Source organism: Lepidochelys olivacea, assembly GCF_965140295.1.
Source record: "Lepidochelys olivacea isolate rLepOli2 genome assembly, chromosome: 5".
NCBI classification, from domain to species: Eukaryota; Metazoa; Chordata; order Testudines; family Cheloniidae; genus Lepidochelys; species Lepidochelys olivacea.
Window position 1 is genome coordinate 85,069,534 of NC_140415.1, and position 21,725 is coordinate 85,091,258.

The 21,725-nt window shown below is 40.3% G+C and overlaps 1 protein-coding gene across 2 annotated transcripts in view; it reads right to left on the bottom strand.

Annotated features, from left to right (window-relative positions):
* The window catches only part of SYK (spleen associated tyrosine kinase), a 77,977-nt gene extending 57,386 nt beyond the window's left edge, over positions 1-20,591 (bottom strand). The window contains exon 1 of one of the 2 annotated variants that reach the window (XM_084628632.1): positions 19,918-20,591. The gene's annotated coding sequence lies outside the window, so the exon portion shown is untranslated. The remainder of the gene's footprint in view (positions 1-19,917) is intronic. The other variant, XM_084628631.1, reaches the window with a different exon arrangement.
* Positions 20,592-21,725: the final 1,134 nt, after the last annotated feature.

The following is a 21,725-nucleotide window of genomic DNA, read 5'->3' on the forward strand; positions in this document are numbered from 1 at the left end:
ACAACAAGCAGTGTTGATTATTGTGAAGAACGGAGTTAATCTGTAACAATTTTATAAATGTGTGACCTAGCTATTAAGATAACCCCATCTGGCTCTGCATTGGCTATTGGAATATGTGACTAGACTGGTTCAATTCAGTAGTCAGTATGGGCCTGTTGGGAAACAAAACAATGATTATAAATAAGATACTGGGGGGGGGGGGGGCGGGTGAAGCAGGAAAAATAATTCAAAGGCCCTTAAGAAAAAAATGAGTGGGCTATTAAGTGGAAAGTGCCTACCTACCCCAGGCCTGGCTCCCTTAAGATTAGCAGGCTTATATTTCCAGGCTGGGGCCCAAGATCCACAGGAAACCAAACTGTAAAAAAGGGGATTTGTAAGTGAGCAGCAGCTACTCAGAGCAGACACTGCAGGAGAGACACTAGGATAGAGAAACTGCAGCAGGGCAGTCTGCCCCCACACCTCCAGCCCAGAAGTGTGGGTACCTGGGCTAAGTAGCACTTACCAAAATGTGCAAGGAAATGAAAAGATCCAGGCATATAGACCATTTGTTATTTTAACTTTGTTGGTTTGTTATATCGTTTGGGTGAACAAACAATACACTGATTTTGAAAAAGCTACTGTGAGTCACTTTAATCGGCTGCTGGTCATAGGCTCTGCAAGAAAATTTCTTGCAGCTGCCAAATACAGTTAGGTCTGTCAGGTTAACACAGTTGGGAAATAGGGGACTGCAGCCCTAAGATTCAGTCTAAGACTGATTGAATCAGGAAACAAAGTCTGTTAACCAGAGGTCTGAGTTTAAGAGGGACAGCAAAGGGGTCTAAGTATACACCTTGCCCTGTGATTGTGACAATAATCTATCAAAGAAGATAGAACTATAAGCAAATATTATGGTTGGTTTAAATTTAAATATATATATGTAAATATATAAGCAAATTAGGTGCCACCATGGATGGGTGGCTGGCTAAATTACCAATAAGGCAGTCAGTGTTGCGTACCCCTGCCGTATGGCAAACAGCATAACATCAGGGAAGTAGGTCTTTCCACACAGACTGAGATCATATACACATCCAAAAAACAGAAATACAAAACATAAATTATACTAGAGTTTAGTGGCACATTAATTACAGTCACAGATAATACTAATTTGGAAGAAGTTACAGAGGAGCTATGTCTGTGTTCCCTCCCCATTATGACATCCATTATGTCCACCTATTGCCTCTTCTACTTAGGGACCATCTTTCTGTGATACATTTATATTGTACCCAGCACAACAGATCTGGCACCTATAGATGCTACCAGAATAAAAATAATAAGAAAATCAGTAAGGAGAAGAAACAATAATGCTGAAAGAAACCTGGGGACAGCAAGTTAGTCTGCTCTTGCAGCCATAATCTCAGAAGTAAAGGAACTGAATTGTGAGGGAATATTAAAAACGTGGCTAACTGGCAATAAAGTGGGGTTTTGCTTGATAAAATCTGTACATATTTGAACAGCGTGAAAAACAAGGGTGTAGAGGGATTAGTGTAATGCACAAGGATACAGCTGGGAGTAATAGGATGAAATTAAGAAAAAAGAAGATGTAGGCTGAATATCTTTAACAAAAACAAAAACTTTCTACCAACAAGATGTAGCATGCTGCAGTGGACTTCCAAGGAAGTAGTGGGAACTCTTATAGTTTGGAACATTTAAAACTAGACTGCACAAAATGAATATATGCTGACAGGGACAAGCCTCTCTTAGCAAAAACATCATTCAACAGATCTTTTACAACTTTAACTTTCACAATTATCTGATTACATATTGAAGAGAAATTTGAACAGCATTAGTGTACAACTTTTTCCTAAAATATTTTATGCACGACTGCTTCCTATATTACTCTTCCAAACGAATTAGATACTGATTTTGAGGAATTCCTTTGTACTCAAAATGATAAGTCAGTATATGTAGGATTTTGGCCTAGTTAATATTCTTTCAAGCAAAATTAGCTAATTTGCAAACAGTACTCCAATTTTTGGTCTAACAACTAGGTGTATATTTTCTCCTTATATAACACCCATTAATACTTAAAGGAGTTAAACATGCTTCTAAAGGAGAATATATATTTGGTGGCAGTTTCAACACTAGCCGATCCAGCTGTGAGCATTTCATACCTGCTCTGCATCAGCCTCTATTCTGTAGTGAACTGGTGTGACAGATTATTAAAAACACGAAGCGATAGCACTTTGCTATTTGTAAGTAAAAGGAGCCCGATCCTCAGCTACTGTAAATTAATAGCTCTGTTGAAATCAATAAAGGTATGTCAACAGAGACCAGCTGAAGATCTGGACCAAGATGAAATATACAGTATATTACACATCACTCTGGCCTCACATCAGAACAACGTGGTTAATGCATTAAAGTCCATAAACTGCCCTTGATCCATGGACAGAAAAAGTGTAGTAGGATTAGCATGCAAGGGAACACCCGCAATATAACATTTATAACACACAAGGATAACATCCAAATATTTCTCACCATTAGCTATCTATATCTGTGAATTGTGTGTGGATTGAGGTTAATATATAGTCCATAGAATTCTTTAATACTACCTTTGATGCTGTTGTAAATTGGGGTAGTTACAGAGGTGCTATAAATCCATACTTATTTTTTTTCCACTTTGAAAGCAGAAACTTACATTTTTACAGTATTTTTAACAAGTATGATGGACTTAAAATATCAGTAAGTCAATTCTCATTTCTCATCTTCATATTTTTCACACATGACATATTATGATTGCTAGTAACTTTCCTGTGCCTAGATTATATTGTTTAGATTATATTGTTAATTTGGTTCAGGATTACCTTTGTTTTCACTGTCTACTATAAAAGTGAGTTTTTATTCACAATAAACCCAAGGAAAGGAAAAAGGGAAAATTATCCAGAAGTTGAGGAACTTAGTAGCTGTTTAATAATATGCAGTTTAGGAGAGTAACTGAAACTCAGCCATGCAAACTGGAATGACTACTTTTTCTATTTATTACACAAAATCCCTGGGATCCTTAATGATCACAAGCGGTCAAGAGTTAGATTTTATATCTCATCCAATAGATGGCACTTCCTCACAATGCCCCTGAACATCATGCTGAAACATAGTTCAATACTGATTCAAGGGAAAGAGTGACCTCCATGGGATCCACAATAAATTTCATGTAGCACACTGGGGTTTCCTTGGAGGGCTGACTGCATTATGTATGAAAGCCTAAGGCAGAATGTTTGCAGACTTCACCCAGTGCTTCTCCACCCACCTCAAAGCCTGCAGTCACCTTCACCCTTTCCCCCACTCCACCCGCCCAACATTTGGTTTCCCTGCTCTCAGTGGCAATAAAGCAACTGGTAGATAGCGATCTTACTCTTGACCCAAAGTAGTTCCGACCACTTCCATTCTCTTTGATTGCTTTAAGTACTAGGCTGTTGTTTCTGACTCCAGTATCACCTAACTTCTATTGCAAATGTTCAATTACTCTTTATTTGTCTCTGCTGTTGATTGTAATTCAAACTCTAAGATACTCCTTTCTTGGGTACCAAAAACTTTCCTCATTGCATAGCATGCTGTCCTTTGCACCTCTGATTGTTACATTCTGAAAGTCTATTGACAACCCTAATAGCAAGTTCCATTTTTACCACTGCCTCAACACTTACTCTGCTTCCATACTTTTGAGATAAAAATCATCTTGTTTGAGGGATACCCTTCCTGTGCATTTTCATACTTTAAAGTAGTTGAGTTTCAGTTACATTCACCCTTAACTTTGAATTGCCTGAATTTCTTGTGGTTGCTTCTAAGCTGTAAATGTTCCTGTAAGCCTTTAAAAAAAATAATTTAGGATAGTGACGTGTATTCCTAAACATAACTCCAATTTAATTAAGTTTTGGTCTGGGAACAGGACATACTATATGCTGACTCTTATACAGAAGAAGATCTTTGAACCACTAGTCATATCTTGGACCCAAAGTTCCTCTTTACTGAAGTCAATGGGAGCTTTGCCGTTGACATCATTGGGAGCAGGAATGGGTTTAAGGTAATCTCATGTCTCTGAAATTTGGGAATGTCCTTGTGTTCAGCACCTGTCCCAGTGTATTTTCTCAGCTATACAGAAAACAGTGTTTTTTCCTGTTTTTTTTGTGACACATCATGGACAGCCCTTCTCCTGGCCTTTCACATATTGCAGTATTGCCAACCCCAAGCATTCAAAAATCATGAACGGGTCCAAAATACCATTAAATTGGTTAAAAATAATGATACGTTAAAGAAAAAACATTTTGTATTTGCCTTCTGGTCTTTGAGCCTTTTGGGTTCACATTGTCAAGCTTTTCTCTGCAAGCACATGGACTAGAAACTTCCTTTTTATTTTAAGTGAAAGTTGAGATTCTCATGTAATCAGATGACTCCAGGAGATGGGGATTTAAAAAGAAATAGCAGATATCACAAGAGTTGGCAACACTGTACCTCCCACCAATAGGGTGAGTAGATACCCTGGGGGACAGATAGCTCAGTGGTTTGAACGTTGGCCTGCTAAACCCAGGTTTGTGAGTTCAATCCTTGACGGGACCATTTAGGGATCTGGGACAAAAATTCGGGATTGGTCCTGCTTTGAGCAGGGGGTTAGACTAGATGACCTCCTGAGGTCCCTTCCAACCCTGATATTCTATGATACCTGGAAAAAAAACAAGAATTTCCTGATTTTTTTGAGAGCTCTCCTGGCTTTGGGTTATAAAAAAATGGGACTGGTTTTGACATTTATAAAGCTGTTTCAGTGCTACTCCTCGTGCTTCTGTGCTGAGGCTGGGGAGAGGAGAGAGAGGAGCAGAACCTCACCTCACCTCAACCCCCCCCTTTTGATCCCAAAATTCTCCCACTTGAATCTTCACCTCCCCAACAAGACCATGACTGGTGGACTCTCCCCTCTCCCACAACCCTTTGACAGGTGTTGGTTTGAAAATCATGTCATCCTAATCAGATCCTTTAAATAAAGCAAGTTATTGAAAAATTGCCTGGCATTTGTGCCTCACATAGTGAGTGTCCCCTTGATTATATCTTTTTTCAGTGGGGCAAGAGTAGGGCCCTACTATTTCCTTTTACATTTAGTTTAAAATATTACTTCTGCTTTTTTAAAAACAAATCACATATTTAGTGCTTATTAAATCATCCTTTTGCTACCTGCCTAGAGAATACTTATGCTGACATGAAGCATCCAGTGCCTCTGGCAGAAAGATGCCCTCTATGAAAGCAAACATTTCATCTGGGACACAAATTGCAACATTTGGATAGAAGAATGATCCCTTATAGGCAAAACGATTTTCAATGCATGGTATCCACTCTGCCAGCTGCCAAAATTAGGACCTGATGGGGATTTGCTAATGCTGAATGGAAAGCATTTCAGTTATTTCTGGTGGACTGTCCTGTAGACTGGCTACTCCTCAATACTTGCACATGAATGAGATTTTCCTGTGCATTGACAATTAAACAAGCATACCTGTCATAAATATAAAGGGAAGGGTAAACCCCTTTGAAATCCCTCCTGGCCAGGGGAAAGCTCCTCTCACCTGTAAAGGGTTAAGAAGCTAAAGGTAACCTCGCTGGCACCTGACCAAAATGACCAATGAGGAGACAAGATACTTTCAAAAGCTGGGAGGAGGGAGAGAAACAAAGGGTTTGTGTCTCTGTCTGTAGTCGTCTTGGCCTGGGACAGAACAGGAATGGAGTCTTAGAACTTTTAGTAAGTAATCTAGCTAGGTATGTGTTAGATTATGATTTCTTTAAATGGCTGAGAAAAGAATTGTGCTGAATAGAATAACTATTTCTGTCTGTGTATCTTTTTTGTAACTTAAGGTTTTGCCTAGAGGGGTTCTCTATGTTTTTGAATCTAATTACCCTGTAAGATATATACCATCCTGATTTTACAGGGGGGATTTCTTTATTTCTATTTACTTCTATTTTTTATTAAAAGTCTTCTTGTAAAACACTGAATGCTTTTTCATTGTTCTCAGATCCAAGGGTTTGGGTTTGTGGTCACCTATGCAAATTGGTGAGGCTTTTTATCCAACATTTCCCAGGAAAGGGGGGGTGCAAGTGTTGGGAGGATTGTTCATTGTTCTTAAGATCCAAGGGTCTGGGTCTGTAGTCACCTAGGCAAATTGGTGAGGCTTTTTACCAAACCTTGTCCAGGAAGTGGGGTGCAAGGTTTTGGGAAGTATTTTGGGGGGAAGGACGCGTCCAAACAGCTCTTCCCCAGTAACCAGTATTAGTTTGGTGGTGGTAGCGGCCTGTCCAAGGGGTAATATTTTGTACCTTGGGGAAGTTTTGACCTAAGCTGGTAAAGATAAGCTTAGGAGGTTTTTCATGCAGGTCCCCACATCTGTACCCTAGAGTTCAGAGTGGGGGAGGAACCTTGACATGGTGGCACAGTGGTGGGATTAACCTGAAATCATTTTGAGATCCAGTTGAGATTTTTTGAACTAGAAATACAGATTTTAAAAAGGAATTTTTAGGAAGTCCAGAAAGCAGCTTTGAAACTGAAAGCAGCTTGTTTTCTCTCTGCTTTGTGGCCAAGCAGAGACAAAAGGGGATTATCTTGTGAATTGCAGGTTTTTTTTGCCTGGAGGCAGGGTACTTAACTCCTGCAGGGAAATTCACAGTCTTCCAACCCAGAGGTTTTTTTTTCTTTTCTTCCTAAAAGTAAATAGGGGGGGTGTGCTCTACCCATTTGCCTGGAGACAAAAGTGGCAGGGTTTTTTTTAGGATTTTGATTTTTTTTGTTTTGTTTTACAAGGAGCACAGGTTTGAAAAGAATTTTTTTTTTCTTTGGGCTGGGTAAGCAAGTAGTTGGAGGTTTTTTGCTTTAATTTGGGCCCAGAGCAGAGACAAGGGGATTGTCTTTTTCTGTAGGCTGACAATCACTATCAGAGAATAGGTATTCTATTCCAGCACAGCAAAATTTTACAGCCAAGTTTTGTTTGTTTATTTCTAAACCTCGGGTGTAAAGTTAGTTAAAAACAGAGAGGTTAGAATGGCCAAATCCTCAGCTCGACTACAGCTGGAATTAGCCAAATTTCAGGCTGAGGAAAAACAAAGGGAACATGAAAGACAGATAGAACTCATGCAGCTGAAGAAGGAACAAGAAAGGGAGGCAGGACTAACTGTTAAGGCTAAGAAGTGTCAAATAGGCCTAAACAGAGTGACTTACCTTGGACACCAGGTGGGTCAAGGAACTATCAGCCCCCTACAGGCCAAAGTGGATGCTATCCAAAAGTGGCCTGTCCCAAAGTCAAAGAAACAGGTTCAATCCTTCTTAGGCTTGGCCGGTTATTACAGACGATTTGTACCGCACTACAGCCAAATCGCTGCCCCACTGACAGACCTAACCAAAAAGAAACAGCCAAATGCTGTTCAGTGGACCGGAAAGTGTCAGAAGGCCTTTAACAAGCTTAAAGCGACACTCATGTCTGACCCTGTACTAAGGGCCCCAGACTTTAACAAACCGTTCCTAGTAACCACAGATGCATCCGAGCGTGGTGTGGGAGCAGTTTTAATGCAGAAAGGACCTGATCAAGAATTCCACCCTGTAGTGTTTCTCAGCAAAAAACTGTCTGAGAGGGAAAGCAACTGGTCAGTCACTGAAAAAGAATGTTATGCCATTGTCTACGCTCTGGAAAAGCTACGCCCATATGTTTGGGGACGGCGTTTCCACCTGCAAACCGACCATGCTGCACTAAAGTGGCTTCACACCGTCAAAGAAACTAACAGAAAACTTCTTCGGTGGAGTTTAGCTCTCCAAGATTTTGATTTCGACATCCAACACATCTCAGGAGCTTCTAACAAAGTGGCTGATGCACTCTCCCGTGAAAGTTTCCCAGAATCAACTGGTTAAAATCGTCCTTGAGATGTGGAAAATATTGTTAGTCTTTATGTACTTGGTAGTATATTTAGAGATGCATGTGTCTTATTAACTCTGTTTTCCTAGAGCTCCAGGAAGAAATCCCAGCCAGTGTTTCACCCTAGCTGAGATTTGGGGGGCGTGTCATAAATATAAAGGGAAGGGTAAACCCCTTTGAAATCCCTCCTGGCCAGGGGAAAGCTCCTCTCACCTGTAAAGGGTTAAGAAGCTAAAGGTAACCTCGCTGGCACCTGACCAAAATGACCAATGAGGAGACAAGATACTTTCAAAAGCTGGGAGGAGGGAGAGAAACAAAGGGTTTGTGTCTCTGTCTGTAGTCGTCTTGGCCGGGGACAGAACAGGAATGGAGTCTTAGAACTTTTAGTAAGTAATCTAGCTAGGTATGTGTTAGATTATGATTTCTTTAAATGGCTGAGAAAAGAATTGTGCTGAATAGAATAACTATTTCTGTCTGTGTATCTTTTTTGTAACTTAAGGTTTTGCCTAGAGGGGTTCTCTATGTTTTTGAATCTAATTACCCTGTAAGATATATACCATCCTGATTTTACAGGGGGGATTTCTTTATTTCTATTTACTTCTATTTTTTATTAAAAGTCTTCTTGTAAAACACTGAATGCTTTTTCATTGTTCTCAGATCCAAGGGTTTGGGTTTGTGGTCACCTATGCAAATTGGTGAGGCTTTTTATCCAACATTTCCCAGGAAAGGGGGGGTGCAAGTGTTGGGAGGATTGTTCATTGTTCTTAAGATCCAAGGGTCTGGGTCTGTAGTCACCTAGGCAAATTGGTGAGGCTTTTTACCAAACCTTGTCCAGGAAGTGGGGTGCAAGGTTTTGGGAAGTATTTTGGGGGGAAGGACGCGTCCAAACAGCTCTTCCCCAGTAACCAGTATTAGTTTGGTGGTGGTAGCGGCCTGTCCAAGGGGTAATATTTTGTACCTTGGGGAAGTTTTGACCTAAGCTGGTAAAGATAAGCTTAGGAGGTTTTTCATGCAGGTCCCCACATCTGTACCCTAGAGTTCAGAGTGGGGGAGGAACCTTGACAATACCAAATACGCCAGCACCACAGAGATGTGTAATGGGTTTGACACTAGACCCAGTGCACAGCTTGAGTAAATGGGGTGGAAAAGGAGCAGGATTTGCCTCTAGTTGCACACACAGAACTCTCATTGACTCCAACTGATGTTGTGTGTTCACAATGATTACATTGTAATAATGTTCATTAACTCTTATTCTACAATCAAGCTGACAATACTGACAAAGCCTGTATTGGGGAGCACAGTAATATAATCAGTTCATGGAACCAACAGCCAACCTTAATTCTTAAAGAATTATTGAACTAAATTACAGTATATGCAAGCAAGACTTTTTATGATACCTTGTGTCCATTTTTTGTTATGAATTCAGTTCCACTGTAGGCAAAACACTTGTTTTCTAAAATTGTTACACTATCATACAGTGTATTGTCATACACTGAATAATAATACTATATAATGTAATAAGCATAATTACGTGTGTATTGTAAAGTCTGAGAATATATATATATATACAATTATGGGCCCAATTTTGCTCTTGTCAAAGACAGAGGCAGAGCTACCACTGACTTCAAATAGAGCAGGTTCAGGCTGATTGATCTCGAGCTTTGGATCAGGCCCAATGGAAGACTTTCCATTGACTTCATTTAAACCCATAGTGAGTATTAGAGGCATAAACTCATATTTTGAGATTTTAAATAACAAAGACATAAATGTTTGCCCAAGGCTGAATCTGAATATATAATATACTGTAGTCCCAGAGAGAACTTTTCAAGCCAAGTTTAGTTTAAAACAATTAATTCTATGATACAGCAAGCACTTGAAGGCAGAACACTGCAGAGAACTGTACAAAAACAATAAGAAGATAAAAACATAAGAATGGCCATACTGGGTCAGACCAAAGGTCCATCTAGCCCAGTATCCCATCTTCCGACAGTGGCCAAAGCCAGGTATCCCAGAGAGAATGAACAGACAAGTGATCTATCCCGTCACCCATTCCCAGCTTCTGGCAAACAGAGGCTAGGAACACCATTCCTGCCCATCCTGACTAATAGCCATTGATGGACCTATCCTCCATGAACTTATCTAGTTCTTTTTTGAACCCTGCCATAGTCTTGGCCTTCACAACATCCTCTGGCAAGGAGTTCCACAGGTTGACTAAGTGTGACTTCCTTTTGTTTATTTTAAACCCACTGCCTATTAATTTCATTTGGCTGCCCTAGCTCTTGTGTTATGAGAAGAAGTAAACAACACTTCCTTATTTACTTTCTCCACACCAGTCATAATTTTACAGACCGCTACCATATCCTACCTTAGTCGTCTCTTTTCCAAGTGGAAAAGTCCCAGTCTTATTAATCTCTCCTCATATAGCAGCCTTTCCATATCCCTAATCATCTTTTTTTGCCCTTTTCTGAACCTTTTCCAATATATCTTTTTTGAGATGAGGTGACCACATCTACATGCAGTATTCAAGATGTGGACGTACCATGAATTTATATAGTGGCAATATGATATTTTCTGTCTTATTATCTATCTCTTTCTTAATGATTCCCAACATTCTGTTTGTTTTTTACTGCCCCTAAACATTGAGTGGATGTTTTCAGAGAACTATTCACAGTGACTCCAAGATCTTTTTCTTGAGTGGTAACAGGTAATTTAGACCCCATCATTTTATATGTATAGTTGGGATTATGTTTTCCAATGTGCATTACTTTGCATGGACCAGATATAGCCTCGATGAAGTTGCACATGATAGGAGGAGACAATGCAAGGAGCTTTTCTGCCTCTTACTAAGGGGCTATCAGAATTCCATGGGGAAGCATAGTCCCTTATCCATTCTCATACCCCGGTTGCTTGAAAAGAGGTAGGACCACAGCTCCATCATTGCACTGTCCAGGAGACCCATCTACATATAGAGACGGAAGTATGTTGCATCATTTTCAAGGGTGAGGTCGCTGCCCCACTGGTGTGCGCTCCCTGAGAACCCTCAGAAAGAAATCTGGCTGACTAGATTTTATCCTGGATGCTCTGGCTGCTGTATGGCCTCTTTACACCCCCTCTAGTATGCTTAATGATGCCTAGTTTGCCATGTTTGAACCCACTTGATTTCTGGTCATACTTTGGTATAAAGTGAAGTTTGTCTTCTGCTGTTTTCTATGCCTTATGTTTAGGCACAATTTATCAAAAATGTAAAGTACAGTAGCACAGAAAAGAAAAAAAAAGCAGCAACTGAAAAGGATACAAATAAAGAGAAATGCTAACACATAAAAAGTGAAAATAAAACAACATAGTTGGGATGCTAAACATAGAAACCAAAAGAAACCATTACAGCAGAGTGGGGTGAACTGCAAACTGAACTTGCAGAATTGGGAAAAGCAGTTTAGGAATTAAACAAGAACTTTCTCAGTACATTTGCAAGGAGAAACACTAAAAATAACCATAACTGTCTATCCAATGCCCTGGATATTTTCAGGACCAGTGAGGCAGTGGCAGTAAATATGGCGGTGAAGCACATTTCCAGATGGAGCTTATTCTCCTTTTAGAGGAGATCAGAATTGTAATCCCGAGGCCATTATGACAAACCAGTAAGGAAGGATAAAATACAAATCAAACTTTCACCCAACTCTTTTATGGAGGTTAACTTTAAAGAAAATTGTTTGATGTACCCCTGTGCTTCCTGGGTTCATGCGGGAGAAGAAACTGAAGTACTGGAATGCTGTAGGAGAGGAACACTCAATTTCCAGAAAGGCTAACCTTGGAGATTTTCAGCCTGATTGCCAAACAAAAGAAATAGCAACAATGCTGAGCACCTCCTTATAGTGGTGTGCATCCTTAACTCCCACAGATTGCAACTGGTTGTGTGGCTGCTTGGCCTCATTCAGGATCGACTCAGCACCTTGAAGGCTCAGGCCCTAAATCTGGATGTGTGTGCACACCATCCCTTCAAACCCTGGGTTTGACTCATCCTTGTTTATGACATTCTAGCATGGGCTCCAGGAGACTAGCTACCCCTCTGAACTCAAGTGTATCAACACTGGAAGCTGAGGCTGCCTAGTAAAGGAGGATCTCACCAGAAACAAAACAGGAGATGGGAGAAAATACAAGCCCTCCCTCAAAATGAGAGGTGCTTCAGCAAAAGCTGAACATCTGCTTACTTGAAAAAGAATTGTGCAAGGGCATTACAGTGGATGACATGCATGCACAGCCTTATTTAAATGTAGGCCGAGGGCAAAATTAGTGGTGCATTTTTTAAATTAATCAGTGCTACAAGGGTCATTTAGAAAAATTTGGTTGGAATAACGATCACATTCCTTATAATAATACACTGTCCTATCTGGCCCAGCAAAGGATTTCACAGCATCTTTTAAACCAGTAGTTTCAGGCTGAGATGTTCAAAGTTGCCTAAAGAATTTTGACTCCCATTCCCCTACTCAGCTTTGAACATCTCAGCCTTAAATTCAGTTCTAAAAACCCTACATATAAATAATAGTGTTCTCCTTAAATAAAGAGGTATTATCAACCACCATAACCATGTATTCTTAAAGTAAGAAGGCTTAAATCACAGGCTAATTCATTCATTGCACTGAAACTTGCTGTTAAACTATTTTCCAGTGTTGAGTCTCTCCAGGTATTTTTCTTCTTTGGGTTGTCTCTCAGATCACATCAAGTCAGATTAATACTAAACTAGACAGGTATCTGAATGGGCACTTTGCTCACTTTAGGCCAATTTACTGTCCTTACCTTGCCTGAGAATTACCTTGCTCTGTGAATAGTCATATTTGACTAAGATTCAACTCAATGAAAATACAAGTGGCAGAATCAGGCCCTTTCCTCATTCAGAGAGATGTCACCTGACACAAGATCTTTACTGATAAATTCGCAGTATCTTATTTAAAAGTGTGTTAAGTGCGAAACTAAGATGGGACTTGCACAAACAAGTTAGTCTGCCTTCTCATCTCCTAGGACAGAAAGGATTACAGTACACCGAAAAGCTTATTCAGCAATGTTCCTGGTAAACTTTGCTGAAGTATACTGAGTTAGTCTAATTTTTCTAAGATTAAGGTATCAACAGGAAACAGGTGAAATTAACCCTCACTGGTGTAGAAAGGGTACAATTTACATTTCCCTGTGTCCATGCAGACAGTCATGCTGGCAGACAAGTTCAGTCCCAAAGGAAAGGGTTCCACCAAGAAAGAGCCAAAGAAAAAATAAAAATGTTGCTAATAGAGGATGTTATGGCTAACGGTTAGTCAGATTGTGAACATCAAGGGTTGGTTTCTTAAGCAAAGCCCAGATAATGGCTTCTGTAAGAGAAGCCATCAACCTGTCTCCCTAAAAGAGGCATTTACACTTTCCTCCAGCAGTGGAGCCAGTTCTTCCTGCCTGGCCTTCAACCAACCAAGACACGTATCTGGAGGACATGTTGTGGAATGAAAGGCTTCTAACCACTCCTAGTACTTCAGTGTGTCACCAGTCTAAACTATTCTAGAGAAGATCTAGCTTTGTGTCCTGTGGACACTATTCTGTATCCACAGAACAAACAGTTCAGCTAAAACTGCTGAAATTTATTTGTTTTACTTTATGAGGCAATCAAAAATAGTTTCACAATGGGAGGAAAATTTCTCTTGATAAAGGCCCCTTTCTCATTCTTGGCAGAAAGAGGATGCACCTGGCCCCAGAGCGTTCTGGGCCAATAGGCAATATGTTTTTAGTTTTTGCATTGCTGCCACTATAAGAAGCTGCCAGGCGGGGAAAATATTTGGTAGCCAAAAGTGTTCTCTTGTGCTGTCTTCTGAGCAATATTAGCTATTGTGTTGCAAATTGTAAATGACTGTATAGTGCCCACTACATCAGGTATGAAACAATGACCAATACTGGTACCACTGAGGTTCATTCTATCCTAGCTGCTGGATCTGGATCAGAGTATTATGATTACCTGGCACCTGTTAGATCTCCATATTCCTAAAGCTTCTAAAATATTCTCTAATATCTGCTCTTGTTTTCCAAGCTGCTCATGTTCCCTCATCCTCTAATCAATCCCGCTCAGAACATCTTCACCACTGATTGGCTGGTCACTTGCTTTTTCTTTCTCCTGGGCTTATGATGGTTTGACTACCCTTGAGGTCACTGAGAGTTGCTGGAACACCAAGTCAGGTTACTTGCTGACTTCCTGGTCAGTGCAGCTCGACACTTGCCAGAAAAAAGCCAATATAGGAATTTGCTTCTAGAGTACTGATGTTGTGGCCCTTTTCCTTTGTTTGGGCATGGGATGCATCTACTAAACAGTAGCCACGCCTACTGTTGCTACTACACATAAAAATATCCAGTGGATATTATGGTGGAAACTGTGCCCTCCTCTTTTGGCACTTTTTCCTGTATCACTTCTCTGGGGATTTTTATGTCCATCAGATCCGTACTATTCTTTCTGTCCACTCATCAAGTCCAGTTTACCCAGGCATTGCATGACACACAAAGCCCCCATCAGAACTGAGAATGAAAGATTTACCTGTCACTCCAAAAGAGTTCCCTCTTTACCAATCACTTTTTCCATATATGGCTTCCTGGCACCCTGACAACCTCAGACCAGGGACTCTATTTTAAACAAAAAATGGTCATAGTTTGGATAAAAATAACATATGTCTTGTCAATTTATTGGACATCCTCTTGATCTAAAAGGCAGCTAACCCAGGCATCTGATTTACAAAAATAATTGCCACATGCTACTATCTGTTTTACAGCGCTCCTAGCAAAAGGTATCCTATTGAATTCACATATCTGCTTTGATGTGCAGTAAATTTTCCCCTTTTAACTCAGGCATATACTGCATTAATTGTCCATCATCTTCTTTTAAATGTATCATATGTAACAAGGCTTAGATGTTGGAGGAGATTTTATATTCAAAAGTTCTTTCCACCATGTCAAAATCATCGATTTGATTGAGTGAAATAAACAGTCTGAGTTCACACATAAATGATACAGGCCACATTTTCAAAAGTGGGAGTACTGCAATACACAAGAGCTCTAAGAGCATGTACCTGAACTGGTTGAGTGCAAATCAGACTACTGTGTATTTTCCTGATCTTTACATATAAAACTCCCACACTAGATTTTTAATGTAAATGTTGCTGTATCAGAATATAGTACAACTTTGAAAAACTATCTGTGCTTTGGGCCAAATTCTACTCTCAATTCACTAATTTAAATTAAAAGTAACTCTAGAGAGTCAGTTTCCCTCTGTGACATCATTTTAAATTGCAAGTAATTCCATCGAAGTCCATGGAGTCCCTCTTGATTTAAAATTTGTGTAACTGAGAGCAGAATTTGATCACTTCTAATTCAGTGGTGTAAATTTTAAATTAACTACCTTAAAGTCTGATTCTGCTCTCAGTTACATAATTTTAAAGGGAGAGGAACTCCACTGACTTCCATACGACTGTGTAGATGAGGTCAGAATATGGATCTTGAACGTAGTCTTATCTCACTTACCCCAGCAACTTAAAACAACACATAACCAAGGGGTTTAAAAAAGAATGTGTATATGTGGGGGAAAGAAAGCACTGCTAATTGTGATGAATCTGTACTATGAGGTAAGGATTTTAATGCAGTTTTTAAAAAGATTTAGGAAATGCTTCTGTGCTCTATAATCCTTAAGTATTTGTATAATTCTATAATACTTATTTCCCTGGTACAGTTTTTATTCTTACATTTCCTGCCATTATTGCACCTGCTTCCCCAACCTATCTCCACCCACACTGGGGGTTCGTGACAGGGTAAACTGCATTACCAACGTAAGAGCTGCTTCACTACAACAGGCTGAATTTTCATATTGCAAATTTACAAATCTCACCGCTTTGCAAAAGGATAAAAACACACAGCAGCAAAAGTGCAAGCCAAATGAAATCACGTGCAGTTATACAAAAACGCAAACCATAAAGTTAAAATGCTTTTTCTTGCAGTGCTCACCTAGTCAATTTGACTATATGGACAGGAAGTTATAACCTATTTTTAACTTTGGAATGTGAACAATAATCAAAAGAGAGGCTAAAAACTTTATAACATAACTTCATTCCACTGCAGTAGGTGATATTTTGTATCAAATGTATGTATATTTCTCCATAATCTTATACTACAGTGAGGTCTGGATTGATCTCTCTGCCCTACAGAAGCACAATTTGCACCTCCCTGCAACAACAATGCCTCGTACACTCTTAGTGGATTCACCCCCAAGGAGGGGAACTTTAGTTTCCACTAAGGTTAAAACATCACGGTAATGAACTGTTGCAATTGCTCACTTAAAATTACAAAAATTCTGGGAATGCAAAAATGAGAGGTCCAAGTGCAACATTAATTCAGCTATAAATCACACATAGTACTTTGTCTTTGTTTTTTTCTGGTTAAATGCATATCTTTAGCTGTCATTCTTTGTAAGATGTAAATCATAAACACGTATACCATATGAGCAAGTTAATATTGTTGTTGGAAGCTTAACTTCAGCATTTTATTTCTGTAATTTTAACTATAACTTTGCAACAAAATATCTTTTTGCATTTCCAAAATTATAATACTAACAAAACCAGTAATAATTGCTCAGTGTATTCCTTAGGTGTTCCACTATGCAGATAGTGTGCAAGGTCTGATCCTGCAAAACTTAATCACATGATTTGTCTTTACTTATGGGAGTAATCAGTGAGACTACTCATATACCAAAAGAGAAGAGAGGATTTTCAGTAACTGTAAGGTGAGACATTTAAAAAGATGTTCTTGTTATTTCAAATGAAAATAGGATTTGTAATGTGAAATTTCTTTTCTTATAATAAAACAATATTATTGTTCAGTTTGCAATTAAAGGACCTGACTCTGCAAACCCTTGTCCATGTGAGAGAAGTCTTTACTCACGTGACTGGATCCATTGACTTATGTGGGATCAACAGCTCTCACTGATAAGATATTACAGGATCAGGCCAAAACTGAATAAACGATCATTTGAGCTAGACCTGATGAGATAACTGTCTAGGGCCTGATCCTGAGAGGTTTTAAGCACTTTGGCCCCAATTCACAAAGTACTTGAGTAGCCTAATTGAAATCCCTGGCTAACTAATTATGCAGGGCTCAGTTCTTTGCTCAGTTTCACCAGTGTGTAAATATGGAATATTCCACTGCTATCGGTGGAGTTACCTCACTCAAATGAGAGAAATGGATCTATAATATTCCATTAACATTCACATATTTTCTAAGGGCCAAATTTTGCTCTCTCAGTTACTATAGTAGCTACATTCATTTCCTTTACTTCGCTGGGGTTACTCTGAATTTAACCAAATGCAAATGGAGGAAGTATTTGGCTTAGTCACTCCCTATCCTCCTCTGCCTCTAGGGCCTGATCCAAAGCCCGGTGACATCAGTGGGAGTCTTTCTAATAACTTTAGTAGGTTTTGAATCAGTCTGTAGATCAACTAATTAGGCACACTTACAAAATCGAAATTAACATAAATAACATTCTCAAACAGCATCAGACTCATACAACATGAATACTATTGCCAAGTTTTATCTCAATGCAGTATATCATATCAGCATTTGGAAAGGAAAAGAAAAATGTAATTTGCCTTAAAAAAATCTAAAACTTGCATCCTCTGACTTCAACAGCAGTTTTACCATTGACTTTAGTGGGAGCAAGAGTAGGCACTTACACAGCAAATGGAAAGAGAAAAAAGGAATCAACTAACAAATTTATCTGGCATAAGCTTCCATGGGCTAGAACCCACTTCATCGGATGCATGGATTTTCACTCCATGCATCCAATGTAGTGGGTTCTAGCCCACGAAAGCTTGTACCCAGATAAATTTGTTAGTCTCTAAGGTAGCCACAAAGACTCCTCCTTGTTTTTACTAAAGTTGAAAACATTATAACATTAATACTACTCTTTTAACAGGTTTTTTTTTTTTTGTGCTCCTAGTATTTTTTAAAAGACACTTATTAACCTCTTCCAAAAATAACTTGCCCCCCGACTTTAGGTCAAATTCGCTCTCAATTACATAAGTACGACCATGATGACTTGAAAGTAGAAATGTAACCAAGTAAAATTTACAACTTTCATTTTACTGGGCGTTAATATTTTTCAGTAGAAACAAAACCTGAAAGCTTTATAAAATACTGTTATGGATTTTAATGATTCCTTCAACTGAACATGAAAATAAGAGCAAATATTAGTCATTAGTTTAGTCATTCTGATCTTCCTAAAATGGTTTTAAAACATTTATTCCAAGTTGTTTTATCTATTCAAGATGAGGCCTTCTTCATAACCTTCCTCTCCACAAAAAACTGTCAGAAAATAAAAACACTCATGTCTCAAGCTTCCTTCTTTCTGCGTTTATCAGTCTTAAGCTTAACAAATGGCTGAAAAAGGAAAGAGTCATAGTTCCTGTAAAAGTACCCCCTTCAAGTGCTCTCAGGCTGTAACAGTTTATGGCCCTGATCTTCTTATCAGATCTGTGCAGGGTCAATGCATGTGGATCAGACTGCACATTTGGGTCCAAAGGTCCAGAAAATGAAAATACTTTGTACAAAGTATACTTCTCAAGACAAAGCCCAAAATAAAGGATATTAACAAAAATTATAAGTGAGAATGTGAATGGCTTGTTGAATTATGGAAAAAAAATTGTCATAAGAGGGAGATGCTTTCCAAAACTACTTTATAATTAAGCCAAATTAGGGAATTTGGGGCTTGATCCTGCTCCACTGAAGTCAGTGGTATTTGTGGCTAAGAAAAGAATGTTAGATTGGCCCAAAAATTGGCCTGACACACCACTTGCTATACTCCTCCAGTTTTAGGTACCTGTGGCTCTATTAAAGTCAATGGAGTTTCACTGGTGTAAAACTGAAATAAATAGTGGTGACAGCATCCAACTCATTTCAGTGTGTCTAATGCTAGTCTGTCATTTTTTTCCTTAGAAAAAATCATCAAAGACATTTGACCAAAAAAAATGGTCAGGCTTCAAACCCCTGAATTAGTACATTGTATTTAGAATCCCTGTAATAACTTCATCCCATGCAAACTGTGAGCATTGTTTGTTATGTTTACAGAACAAATCAGTCTCACATTCATGTATCTAAGTAGGCTCATTTACTTGAATACTGGTTTGTGCTGATTTTAAAGACAGTTGTAATTTACAGAGGTTTTTGTTTGCTTTCAAACTGGTACATTTTATTTGTTTTCAAAGTAAGCAGTTTAGTGGAATATGCCTCCTTAAATTGCTTTTTGGTGTTATTTTTTTCCTTATGACTTTATTAAGTATTTTTAAAAAGTGTCCGTAATAATTTTGTTTGACTGACTAATTCGTATTTTTGATTTGCCATGGGCATGGTGTGTATTTTTCCCTGTATCATTTACTCCACCGTTTTTCAAATTATACATGAAAAGTAAGCATAGGATGCAACAAAGAAACCTAGTTGGGGAAACTTTTGGCTTTTAGGTGTGAAGGAAATTTAAATGTTATCTTAGGGATGGGCCCAAACAAAAACTGCAGATTTGAACACCTCAGAACTTGGCGCGGGGGTGTGTGTGTGAGGGAGTGTGTGAATTTTGCAACTTGGGGCCCTCTACTAAATGTTTCGTTACTTGATGCAACCCAACGTACGAGGAACGGGGCAAAACATCCTCCCAGGCTGTATTTAAAGGGTGGAAGACGCCGCGACGGGCGGTTAGGTATAAAGCACCTTGAAGGCGAACGCGGAAGAAATCGATCCACGCTCATCCCGTGCGCGCCCCTTTCCTAACGTGAGCCTGACAACGGCAGCCCAGTCCAGCCGCGAAGCTTCCCCCGCTCTCCGATCCGCTAGCGACGGGCTAGATGCAGGGCCACGAAAGCGGCAACCCGTGTCCCTGCCTTCGCAGCCAGCCGGACTCCCGAGCGTGCCCCTGCCAGCGCGCCCCACCCCCGCCGGAGCAGGCAGCGCCTCTTACCTAGGCGCGGCGCATGGGGAGTGCCGCGGGCTGGCGATCCGCCGGGATCCTGGCCGCGGGGCGGGAAACGGCGGCCTTCCCCGGCTGAGCGAGGCAGCCGGTGGCCGCGGGCAAGCTGCAGCTGAGCCCCCCGGCGAGGCTGCCGGAGCGTCCACACCTCAGCGGGGCGGGTTCCCCCCGGGGGGACGCCCCCAGCCCAGGAGCAGCACAACGGGAAGCGGAGGCAGCAGCCGCTGTGCCTTGCTGCCGGGGTCCCGGCTCGACCCCAGCGCGCTGCTTCCCAGACCTGCGTTCAGGGTGAGCGAAACCTTCGCTTCCTCATTTTCTGTGGTAGCCCCGGCTACTTCCTCCCAGCCTGGTTTCAGCTCACATACTTCCTCATTGGGCAGGACCGCAGCTGCTCCCCCCTCCATTTGCTTAACAGCCTTGACTCTTCGAGGGAGGCCCGCGGCTTCCCCAGCCAGGAGGCACCAGCTCGGCGCTGGGTGGCTTTGCCTCAGCTGTCTTCTTCTCCCTTTCCTGTCTGCAGCGTCTAATCCGTCCCTGTGAAACACTTCCCCTAATTCCACACCTCCCTCTCTTGCCTTTCCCCCAGGCCAGTTTCATCTGCAACATAATCCTTCCCACGTTCCTTTCTGGTCCAAAAGAGTTCAAGGGAACCCGCCCACACTGGGTTTCATAGAATCAAAAAGGAAAAAAAAAATGTAGGACTGGAAGGGGCTTGGAGAGGTTATCAAGTCCAGCCCCCACTGGCTGAGGCAGGGTCAAGTAAACCTAGACCATCCCTGACAGCTCTTTGTTTTCTAACCTGTTCTTAAAAACTTCCAGTGAGAGGGATTCCACCACCTCTTGGGCTAACTTTTTTCTGTGCTTACCTAGCCTTATCCTTAGAAAGTCTTTCCTAATATCCAACTTAACTCTCTTTTACTGGACATCCAGCCCATTACCTCATCTTACCTTCAGTGGACATGGAGAACAGTTGATAACCAGCCTCTTCATAACTGTCCTTAATGTATTTGAAGACTGTTAGCAGGTGTCCATCCCCAGCCTCTTCTTCTCTAGAAGAAACACTTCTTCCGGTCTTTCCTGTTTTCCAAACCTCTGATCCTTTTTGTTAGTTTCCTCTGGACTCTCTCCAGAGTGTTCACATCTGAAGGTGTGGTGCCAAAAACTGGATATGATACACCAACTGAGGCTTCACTAGTGCCAAGTAGACTGAAACAATTACCTCCTGGGCCTTACAAATGACACTCCTATCCTGACATCCCAGAATGATATTAGCCTTTTTTCCAACTGCATCATATTGTTGATTCATATTCAATGTGTGTTGTATGTGGTCTACATTAAATAATTATAACGTGGGTGCACAGCTAGTTGGAAAAGTGTACCCAAAGAGTAGTTAAGGGGTACAATGGGAGCTGTCTGTTACTATTCAATATTTGTATTAACAACTTGGATAATGAAGTTGAGAGTACACTTTTATAAAATTTGCAAATGACAAAGGTGGGAGGAATTGTAAATATTTTGCAGGATTAGAATTCAAAATGACCTTGATACATTGGAGAATTGGTCTGAAATCAATGAGATTTAATAAAGACAAGTTCAAAGTACTGCACTAAGGGGGAAAAAAAAAGCCCAATAGGAAATGGTGAATAACTGGCTAGGCAATGGTATTGCAGAACTGGATTAAATCATATCTTTTAAAAATGTCTACTCTTGTCTTGAAGACTCCAAGCAATGGTGAGTCCACCACCTCTTTGGGTGAGCTATTCCAATGTTTAATTATCCTCAGAGCTAGAAAACTGTAC